This window comes from Armigeres subalbatus, chromosome 2 (genome assembly GCF_024139115.2).
Source record: "Armigeres subalbatus isolate Guangzhou_Male chromosome 2, GZ_Asu_2, whole genome shotgun sequence".
NCBI lineage: Eukaryota > Metazoa > Arthropoda > Insecta > Diptera > Culicidae > Armigeres > Armigeres subalbatus.
In genome coordinates, this window is record NC_085140.1 from 250,369,522 (window position 1) to 250,381,522 (window position 12,001).

The 12,001-nt window shown below is 37.9% G+C and overlaps 1 protein-coding gene across 2 annotated transcripts in view; it reads right to left on the reverse strand.

The window, feature by feature from the left end:
- Positions 1-12,001, reverse strand: part of LOC134212064 (hemicentin-1-like) — a 707,443-nt gene that overhangs the window by 457,364 nt on the left and 238,078 nt on the right. The gene's annotated exons all lie outside the window — the stretch shown is intronic.

Sequence of the window (12,001 nt, forward strand, 5' to 3'; positions counted from 1 at the left end):
TTAACTGCTGGATTTATGTCAGTTCCATTGTTTAGCTCTGAGGAGGAACACAGGAGCATTATAAAACCTAAAGAGCTGTGGTTTTATATTGGAATTCAAAACGTTGTTCTCAAGTATTCTGGCGAATATAATTAAATGACAACTGTATAAAACCAAAATAAAACTTTAAGCATTTCTACATGCCGTAATAAAACCTCTATAAAACTAGCATAAATCGTCAAAGCATTGCGATTGTTACTTGGGTAATATGTTTACATAAGTTCTAGTGATAGGAAGGATTGAAGTGCGCAAGTTTAAAATTATTGTGTGGCGATTACCAGATTCAAGCAATAATTGTATCGAGCGCTGTGAAGATTTTCAGGTACAGTATACCCCGCTGATCCGACAAATATATGGCCGAACTATCGAGGTTTCTCTCGTTAATCCGACTGTCAAATCCATGCAACTGAACCAAAACAAAATCTCAGCATAAATTTTAAATTTAATTTATTGAACGGCTACTCACTCTTGCACTTATTACAACGAGTTTTGCCTTTCTCGTATACTCAGTATACGGTAAAGGCTATATGATCGCTCCAAAAACAAACTTTTTATAGAAGGCCCGGAGACCCATAGTGTTATATACCAATCGACTCAGTTCGACGAATTGAGGTGATGTCTGTGTGTGTGTGTGTGTGTGTGTGTGTGTGTGTGTGTGTGTGTGTGTGTGTGTGTATGTGTGTGTGTGCGCACAAAACGACGCAAAAAATGTCACTCATTTTTCAGGCACTTATCCTCAACCGATTTACTCGCAACAAATTGCATTCGACGCAGAATCCTTTCCCATTGTTTCCTATTGGTAATTGTCCAGGTCGGACTGTGGGATCGGAGGTTATGGCCAAAATACAAATTTATACGTAAAAATCGCGTAAAAAATGTCACTCATTTTTCAGGCACTTATATTCAACCGATTTACTCGCATTAAATTGCTTTCGACGCAGAATCCTTTCCCATTGTTTTCTATTGGAAATTGGCCAGGTCGGACTATGGGATCGGAAGTTATGGCCAAAATACAAATTTATACGTAAAAAGCGCGTAAAAAATGTCACTCATTTTTCAGGGGCTTATCCTCAACCGATTTGCTCGCAACAAATTGCATTCGACGCAGGATCCTGTCCCATTGTTTTCTATTGAAAATTGACCTGGTCGGACTGTGGGATCGGAAGTTATGGCCATACTACCTTATTTTAATAGAAAAATCACAAAAAATGTCACCTATTTTTCGGACACCTAACCTTGATCGATTTACACGCAACAAGTTGCATTCGACGCAGATTCCAATGCAAACGTTTACGAAAAAATCGCTTAAAGAATGTCACTCATTTTTAGGCATTTATCTTCAGATTATTTGCTCGCAACAAGTTGCATTCGACGCATAATCCTGTCCCAAAGATCGAAATATGGGATCGGAAGTTATGGCCGAAACACCATTTTTGCCTTTTGCCTAAAAAGTATACAAAAAGGCTATATGTTCGCTCCAAAACCAAACTTTTACAGAATGCCTTGAGTTCCATAGTGTTATATACAATCGAATCAGCTCGACGAACTGAGATGATGTCTCTGTGTGTGTATGCGCCCAACAAAAGTGCGAAAAGTTTAGCTCACTTTTTCGGTACTTATCCTCCGAAACGATTTACTTGCAACAAGTTCCATTCCACGCGGGATCCTGTGTATTGTTTTCTATTGAAAATTTGGAAGATCGGACTATGGGCACAGAAATTATGGCCAAAATACTTTGTGTTATAAAAAAGCGCGTAGAAAAGCCTAGCTCACTTTTAATGCACTTACCCTCGATCGATTTACTCACAACAAATTGCATTGGACGCGGAATCCTGTTCTATTATTTTCTATTGAAAATTGGCCAGATTGGACTATTACCTTAGAAATTGGCCACCATTTTTGCCTTTCTAGTGAAACAAAGTTGTTCCGAAAGGCTATAATTTCTCTCCGAAAACGAACTGTCGGATGCTTCCACACTGATACACTTCCCTCCCTCTGCATACGGGAATTTGGCAGAAGGACGGTCATGATATTTATATCATAACAAATATTGCCCTCCGCTCGCTTGATGGGAATGACATTTTCGTTTTCTTTTTGTGTAGTCCTTCAGTTTAACAAACATCCAAAAGTAATATCCTTAAAATATATGACTGGGTAAAATAAAACAGAGGTATGTACGTCAAAAAGATTGGAAAAGGATAAAAAATGTCGAAATTCTTATTAGCATATTGTAAATCAAGTTGAAAACCGAACCGATGTCTCGCGACAATCGCATTTTCTGGCATTTCCGGATGTTGCAACTGCATCGCGAGTGGTGCGCATCTATGCCATAGTCGTGCACCACTCGCGATGCAGTTGCGACATCCGAAATAATCCGATTTTCATAGAACGGACAAAGATTTTTTTTCTTTTTTACTCCTAGCTACTAGCTCATCTATTTTCAAGCACACACATTTTACGAAGGTCGAGAAAGGCACTATCACCGCTAGGTGGATTAATCTGGGTTTTTTATTTACCCGACGTTTCGACGCGGGGATTGTGTCTTTTTCAAGGGAAAAATATTTTTGTTGTTCCCTTGAAAAGACACAATCCCCGTGTCGAAACGTCGGGTAAATGAAAAACTCGTTGTAATAATTGCAAGACTGAGTAGCCGTTCAATAAATGAAATTAAAACCTACAGTCGATCCATAAGCGATAAATTTCAAAAACTGATGGTTTAAATGGGTGTTGATACTTTTTAATCCGGAAAATTCCGAGCTAGCGAGATCCGGACTAACGAGTCGTCGGATTAGTGAGGTCTGGATAAGCGGGGGGATACTGTAGGTGTTTATTTGATGATACCGTTTTGTAAAAGTGGAAAAATTCACTCCGGCTTAGTGGTGTAGCAACGAAGAGCGAATGTTTTATATCTACATTTTTGTTTTCTATAATTGGCTCAATAAAACAAATAAATGGAGAAAACATATTAAAACCTACGGCTTCCTAACAGTATGAATCATTAGTTTTCTGTGCAGTGATTCCCGATTCCCGAGGGTCCACAGGCTCCAGTAGTGATTTGTCGCCATTTCTCGCTTAACTTTTCAAAAGGACCTAAGTAACATTTTTTTTTCATGAATTGATTTGAGTATTGCAATCAAAAGTTTTCATATTGGTCTGTTGATTGCGCTATTCAATTTAATTCATGAAAAAAATGTTACTTAGGACCTTTTGAAAAGTTAAGCGAGATTTGCATTATTCTGAATCGCGTTTGCTACTGGTAAGGTTTTGCTAAAGACTACAAGTTTTAGTTTTTGAATATATTTGCTTTAGCTTTGATTAATCTATTAAACTTATGGAAGGGGAAAGGTACATGAGGTGTTTTAGTTCTGTGTGTACAACACACTTTCAATGATTAACGCATACTGTAAATACTTAGTAAATTAGAATAAGAGTGTATTATATGTTAATAGTCGTTTAACGGAAACCAATACATGAAAACGATCTAGTAAATGATCTCTCAGACAAATGTCTGGTCGAAACTAAAAATAAAGTACGGAGTCAGTTGATTCTGAGACTTAGCACAAACCAGTTGTCTTTTTTGTGATCTCTTTCCGTAACCCTCTGGAATCCAGTTCGCTTTACTTTCACTTCGTGCAGCGTGGTCAAATTGAAAATTACAAGTCGAAAACCTGGACTTGTCAGTTGGGGACAAGGTTGGAGTCGAGGTTCAGTTTTCGCGAGTGCTAGTTAGGAGTATAGACGAAAAACTTCCTACACTTGGATCACCGCATCATCTTCACACGGAAAAAATGACGGGTGCCATTGCGAAAAGTTCTACTAGACGTTGGTAGGAAATTTTCGCTAAACATCTGACGTGGGCTCTTTAAAACCTCAATCCGGTGTGGTAAGTTTTCCAACAGAGGAATCTGTAGACCAATTCAAGTGAATTTGAAGTGCTTGGATCGTGTGGTGTGATTTAGACGCCATTACAAAAGCAGACGAGTTGAAAGACGCTTTGTGCGATTTTTGAATTTTCATTTTTAGAAGAAAACAGTAATTTAAGAATTGAAAAGAAATCCATGACAAAAGCTGCTTTATATTTCTTTATAAAAAGTGTTTTTCTGTCATTTTACGAAACAGTGATCTATTGGCTTTTAGAATCCAGAAGTGTTTACGTGGTGCTGCAATAAGGTGAATCTGCGCTGACCGCCGGGATCTCTTCGGTCCTATTCCGGTCTGTTCCGGCCAAGGTAACACCAGAATCAACGTCAACTGACGACTTGCACGGTTGCCAAGAGGCGAAGACGGCAGGTAGTGAAACATCTATCGAACTCGGTTGGCAAAGGCTGAAAGACCTTACTGGTGAGTCTGCAAATTTTCTTTCATCTTTCGTGAATAAGTGAACACATTCTTTTGTGAAGAAGCATTGTTCTATTTTAGAATAATTACTATTGGGATTTTTTCAACCAAAAATGGCACAATCCAATATTAATACTAGTTTGGAACCCTTCCGCAAGGGCAATTCTTTCGGGGACTGGGTTGAACGTTTGGGCTTCTTTTTCAACATGAACAAGGTTCCTGAGGACGAAAAGCGTGACCATTTCATCACTCTGAGTGGTCCTATTTAGGGAACTAAAGCTTCTATATCCCAATAGCAACTTATCAGAGATTCCTTACACTGAAATGGTGGCTAAATTGAAAGCCCGTCTTGACAAAACTGAATCTGATCTTGTCCAAAGATTGAAATTCAATGTTAGGGTGCAGCAACCGGATGAATCTTTGGAGGATTTTGTGTATCCGAGATAAATCCTTACAGAGATTGTTGAATGAGGAGAAGCTTACGTTAGAAACGGCTGAAAAGCTGATTGCAACCTGGGAAATTGCTAGGAATAATGCAATGAATATGGAATACAGCAACAATACGGATCAAATAGCTTCTATGAGGATGTTGAGTTTCCCTGGGACTAGGTTGAACAAATTGGCTAGCACTATGGAACTGGCATCAAGGTTAAATACCAATGCACAGTATCGGGGACCAGTTAAGACCAGATTGGGTTATTCTCCTGGATATAGTCCTTACCAAAAAGAACAATGGAAACTAAAGCAGGGACAGAATAGGCAATGGCGGAATCATGGACTAAACAATGAAGAGAGACAACGTAAATTTATCCGACCTGACTATTCCCAAATGGTGTGCGATTTTTGTGGTGTCAAAGGGCACATTAAGCGAAAGTGCTTTAAATTAAAAAATATGCATAGAGATGCGGTGAACATGATAAATCCGAATACTTCTGGATCCAACCCGGACGAACTTTTAAGCGAAATGGTCAACAGAATGCGTACGGATTCAGACAGCGATAATGAAGCGGATGGTGAGAAAATTTATGTTCAATGTATGCACGTTTCGTCTATAGGTAAAATAAGTGAGCCTTGTGTGTTGAAAGTACAAATTGATAATGTTTTGTTTGACATGGAAGTGGATTGTGGTTCGTCTGTAACTGTTATGAGTAGAAAACAATACTTTGACAATTTTTCGAAAGTTTTAGCAAAAAGCCAAAAAATAACTTGGTGGTTGTGAATGGTGCGAGTCTTACAATAGATGGAGAAGTTGACGTTATGGTGAATTTTAAAGGTATTTCAACAAATTTGAAGCTTTTTGTGCTAAATTGTAGCAATAGTTTTACCCCCCTTATAGGCAGAACATGGTTAGACGTATTTTTCCCGGATTGGAGAACCTTTTTTTTGTAAATTCAATTTCATCTGGTGTAGATATACATCAAAACATAATCGATGAAATAAAAACAAAGTACAACAATGTTTTTGTTAGAGATTTTTCGTCTCCAATCCAGGGCTTTGAAGCAGATTTGGTTTTAAAATCCGAGGTGCCAATTTTTAAGAAAGCATATGATGTCCCTTACCGTTTACGTGATAAAGTTTTGGAATATTTAACTAAATTGGAAACTGAGAATGTAATAACACCAATCAAGACCAGTGAATGGGCGTCACCGGTAATCGTGGTAATGAAGAAAAATAATGAGATACGTCTAGTGATAGATTGCAAAGTTTCGATAAATAAATTCATTATCCCTAATACTTACCCTTTGCCAACAGCCCAGGATGCTTTTGCCGGTTTGTCGATGCAAAATATTTTGCTAGTTGGATCTAGAGGGTGCTTACACCCAATTATCATTATCGGAAAGGTCTAAGAAATTTATGGTAATCAATACTATTAAAGGACTTTACATGTATAACCGTTTACCGCAGGGTGCGTCATCTAGTGCATCAATTTTCCAGCAGGTAATGGAGCAGGTTCTTAATGGAATTGAACATGTTTCAGTATATTTAGATGATGTTTTGATGGCTGGGGAAAATTTACGATTGCAAGCAAAAACTACTGCGAAAATCATTTTCAAAAAAGTTATGCTCAAAATATGATTTTTGGGGGTCATTCATACAAAACGTGCTCTAACTTGTTACAAAACCGTTATTCCAATATTGTGTCTTCAGAAAAGATGTTCCAATTCACATTCTTTATAACATTGCAGAGGACAACTACTGCTTTTGTACATCTGCGTATTTTTTTTTATTTCATACCGCCCTTTAAGGTGGATAGATCATTGATGTTTTCTTATCAAAAGAAAGCCCAAGAAATATCCTTCAACTCTTCTGAAGACACCATGACTCTAAAATGTAGTTTTCAGGTCGAAAACTAAAAAACGCACGTTTTGGGGGCCTTTGAACCAGTGTGTAATGGTCAGGCTGAGAGGTTGGTGACAACTGTAAAAGATGTATTGAAGAAATTTTTAATTGATCCCGAGTTTTCTCATTTAGAAATGGAGGACCAGATTAATCTATTCTTAATTAATTATAGAAATAACTGCCTGAATCATGAAGGAAGCTATCCGTCTCAAATGATTCTCTCATATAAGCAGAAAACAATATTAGACCTATTGAATCCCAAAAATCATTATAAGAGGTTTCTGCGAGAAGATGATGTGCATGATAATCTAACTAGTAGTAAAAATGTGAGCCCATTGCATATGATAATAATACTAAGGAGTGCGGGTATTTTCCGGATCCTTTTGAAAATCTGACTTCTGGGGACGAATTATGGTATAAGAACCATAACCCCCATTTCACAGCTAAATGGCTCAAAGCAAATTTTATTAAAAGGCATTCTCGCAATACCTTTCAGGTTCTAATTGGAAGCGCGCCAACCATGGCACATCGCGAGGTGGCGCGCTTCGTAGAGGTGGCGAAACCCACGATAAACCGAATAGGGTTTCTTACCCCATTCCCGGCCTAACATGCGTACGACTGCATTATTTAATTGATATTTATGACAGGAAGCAACTTTTTCTGAAATTTGTAGGCTGTATAATACTGCATTGGGGTTCACTTCTGCTTAAAAAATAGCTATTCGTGCTAAATATCGTTCAAAGAAGCTTTTATTTGATTTAAATGAACGAGGTGCAGCACTCATTTCAGTCATAGCGATTCCCAATCCGGCATACAAAAAAACCAGTTCCCGGCCTAAGCAAAATTTCACTCAATCTCTCAACATTTTACTCTCATTCTCTCTCGGGACGGTAGAAAATGCGATGTAAACAAAAATATGCACGTTCCACGACAACAAGATGCCAGATGTTATTATTCATAATCATTTTTATTTGGTTGAGAAGATATATAAACTCATCCAAATTTCTTCCAAATACTTTAAAACAATATTTCTTTCACCTTTTAAAATCGAGAGAACTATAAATAACATGATAACGTCAACATATTAGACAATTTTCCTATTAACGATGAAGGATCATTCTTATAATCCTGGCCTTTTGGCAGCACGGTGCGGCTAGAAGTTCTTGGGCCGAGGTGAATTTTGTTCAGTTTGTGAATACATTTTAAAATGTATTCTAGTATGTTTAAATAAGTTCTAGTGAAACGAACAAATAAGAATAATTGATGTGCGGGTGTTTAGAATTATGGTGTGGTGATTAACAGCTTCATGCAATGGTTGTATCGAGCACTGTGACGATTTTCAGGTAGGTGTTTATTCGATAATACCGTTTTGTAAAGTGGAAAGAATCACTCCGGCTCAGTGGTGTGGCATCGGAGAGTGAAATTTTGAATTCTACATTTTATTTTCTACAATTGAATCAATTAGAGTAAAACAAGTGATAGAAAAATATTGAGTATTGTGAAAAATAAATGGGAGACTTTTTAAAATTATCAACCATAAACCTACGACTTCCAAACAGTTTAAATCATTAGTTTTCTGTGCAGTGAGCCGGGAACCGGGTCCATAGGCCCAAGTAGTGATTTACCCTATACGGTCTGGTCAGAAAACAACAAACGATAGACAGCAGCCAGGAAGATTTCCATGGATTTCAGGTGGAAGAGATCAGACGTGCCAAGAAGAGGAAGATTATGGAGTAACAATCAATCGCCTAGAATTGTTCCAAGGCGCTCCAAGAGACGAAAGAGATCGAACCATGATGATAATTTTGTGTATACAAAATAGTCTGAATTTTGAGACTTTATCGTTATCAAATTTTTGTTAACTGAATTGCTAATTGAAATTGTATTTCCTTTTATTTTGTTAAGATTTTGAAAATGAATTGATCGAATTTGTAAATCATCTGTTATACAGCTTGAATTCCAAACTTCTTTGAAGGGGGAGGACTGAGGTGTTTGAGTTCTGTGTGTACAACACACTTTCAATGATTAACGCATACTGTTAATACTTACACAGATAGAAAAAGTTGTTGAAATTTACACGAAAGTAATGCACATAAAGGGAATGCCAAAAAAGCGTAAATTTAAACGATATTATCACCTGAATGTATGCAATTTGTATTGCATTATGTCACTTTTTATACGAATAAGTGTCATAATGATATGTAAATTGCATACATTTAGGGCGAGCTTGTTGGAAAAGATCCATGTACGCCTAGAATAGTGTAATTTTCCACGTCTTTATTATTTACGCGCTGATTACTTTTCATTATTTTTTTCTGTGTAGTAAATTAGAATAAGAGTGTATTATCTGTTGATAGTCGTTTAACGGAAACCAATACATGAAAATGATCTCTCAGACAAATGTCTGGTCGAAACTAAAAATAAAGTACGGAGTCAGTTGATTCTGAGACTTAGCACAAACCAGTTGTCTTTTTTGTGAACTCTTTCCGTAACCCTCCAGAATGTAGTTCGCGTTACTTCCACTTCGTTCAGCGTGATCAAATAGAAAATTACAAGTCGAAAACTTGGACTTGTCAGTACAGAAAAGCACAGAATTATGAGATTGTAATATCTTCTTCCTCTTGTTTTAATTGTAGTGGAAGTTAGTAAAAAAAAATTGCCTTCTTTTAATTGCGTAATTTTTGCTAAGACATTCATATTGTGTCGCCAGCACTAAATTATATTCCGACTTCCGCGTTTTACTTCCGACATCATGAACGTCAAAAGAAAATTTGAGTTTGACACCAACAAATTGTCGGGAAAGCGTTCGGAAGTGTGGAAATCGACTTCCGAACTTCAATTTGTTGCTGACGTTGTCAACGAAAAAACTAGCTCGATGTTGTGACCGATAACACCGTGCAGTGCTGCATATTTATTTTATTTTTCCGTGTGAATCTCGTCGGAAGTGGGACTTGCTGCCAGATCGTAAGCGTCATACAAACAGTTTTTGATTACCGTTAATGTGTATAATGCTCATTTTTCTTCTATAATGTTATTCTCTATTTTAAATTACGAAATCCTGTTTACCGATCGATCATTAAAAATATTGTTTTCCTTGTCATAAGGCGAGTTTGCGCAATTCCATTTAACTCCACCACTCAAGTCAAGTGGTGGAATTAAATGAAATTGTACAAACCCGTCTTATGACAAGTGAAGACATTCCACTAAAAGCTCAGAATAATTTTCTTATCAAACAAAGCTATACCGGATATATTGTAAAACTTTTACCGACGTCCTTGCCATTTTTGGTATTAAAATTACTGAACACGTTGTCAGTTTGTTACCGAGCAAGCTGCAATTTTTGACAGTTATTATTATTTTTTGTTTACTGAGCATTCGGTAATCCAAAAAATTACCGGGCTTATTACCGAACGCTCATCAAATTTGAAGACCCGATAAAATTTTACCGAACCCAGTAATCTTAGTTTACTGTGTAGTTTATGTTTATTTGATTAACGAATTAGGTTCACCAGACTGTTTACGGAATTTCAAACTCAACTGCAGCTTGTTCAATTTGTTCCACAATAATTTCGGTGGTATCTATAAGACGAAAGAAAGTTTTATTTCCCAGATGAATTCTCAAAATGCGTAACGGTATGTTTACATTAAGACAACGGTCTAGTCCTCCCTTCATTATGCGATAATTGAAATTAAAATGTTTTAAAAATACCGAAAAAGTTTTAAACAAAGCTCTTCGCCGTGAACCCCAAAAACCTGCACTGGTTTAAAGCATCATCATTAATGACAACGTCGAAAGTATATCCACCCATCCTACCCATCAAATTAGCACAAAAATGTACACCAATTGACTCAATGGCTTAGAATTTCTTGTTCTCGCTCCTCTTGAACGCGCGGCAACTAATTCAAAACATTCCAAAGCGGAAGAAAAAAAAATGCTATTCCACGTTAATGGCTCTGTTCACGGTTCAGCCACTGCTCTAATAAAAGACTACTCTCGTTCCGATTCCGGTTAGCTCTCATCGACCCGGATCCGAATGAAAGCAGCAACAGTCACACTTGGCGTTTCTCGTGCATACCTGGAAACCTGGGAGAACACTTTCCCGGGCGCTTTCCATTAGAATCGACACCGGGAAGGGGTGCGCCTTCGAACGGCGAGTGGGTCAAGCATTTATATATCTGCCGGGTCCCACCGCGTTTCGCTTCCTACCAAATTGATGGATATAAAAGTGACGCCCGCCCACGTTTTTCCGCCGACTCGGTCAAAGCCGGAAAGTAGTCATAAAAAGACGTGTTCTTCCTCACCGTTCGGATGGCTCCTCGAGCTACACAAGAACCCTCTCCGCTTTTTTTCGCCTGTAGCCTATAGCCTATAGTAGTGTAGTGAGTCAAGAGTCGAATTGCATGGCATCCATCCCTACGGAATTGGATTCAATTGATGGTCCAGTTTTTACACGAGATTTTTCTGCGACGCGAACCTCGTTTCAGCTGGAACGGCAGGAAGGCAAAATGGATGCTGAGTGTGGGGGGAGTGGGGTGAGGTTCTGAAGATAAAACTTCGATGTTCGCCGTAGGAAGGTCGCTCCCTTCTAAACGATCGGCGCGGGTGGGCTGTCCGCTGGGAAACTGCAATCGGAGTTCGGTACGCGATGGGTGAAGTGGAATGTCGAAGAATGGGACGACTTCTCGGATGGGAGACGAATGAGTGCGAAGGTTGGAAACTATCAATTTAATGAGAAAAACAATAAAATGGAGGAAATCTCATTTTATGATTATTTGATAGGTTTCGCGTTGGATGGTTGGAAGTTGAAACCATGGCAATGTGGCGCTACACGGGAAAAGCACCAAATCGAAATTAATTTGCAGTGAAATGTGAATGTTCCGGCACGGCTGATTGTGCTGGCAGATGGCGTGGATGTTTTTGTTGGATGATGGTTCAAAATGGATTGATTCGTGGTGCAATTTACATTTAATTAATTACAACCGATTGGGTTGGATCTGAATATTTAAGGAGTGCAGTAAGTCAACCCTTTGGTGATTAAATTAAATGTGGAGTAACGAATGACTGCTTCAATATATTTTTTGGAAATTAAGGGTTTTAACGTACAAGAAAATGAATACATCGTTTGAAAAAAGTTTTCTTTGTTTTTGTTTTTTGAATAGTAAGTGTGAATGAAAACGGTTTTAGATTTTCGTTCAATGAACAAAGCTTCAATAGATTTTTTTTAAAGTTGGAGGTGAAATCATCATAAATCATCACATTTTCGAAAATAGGGAATAATAAACC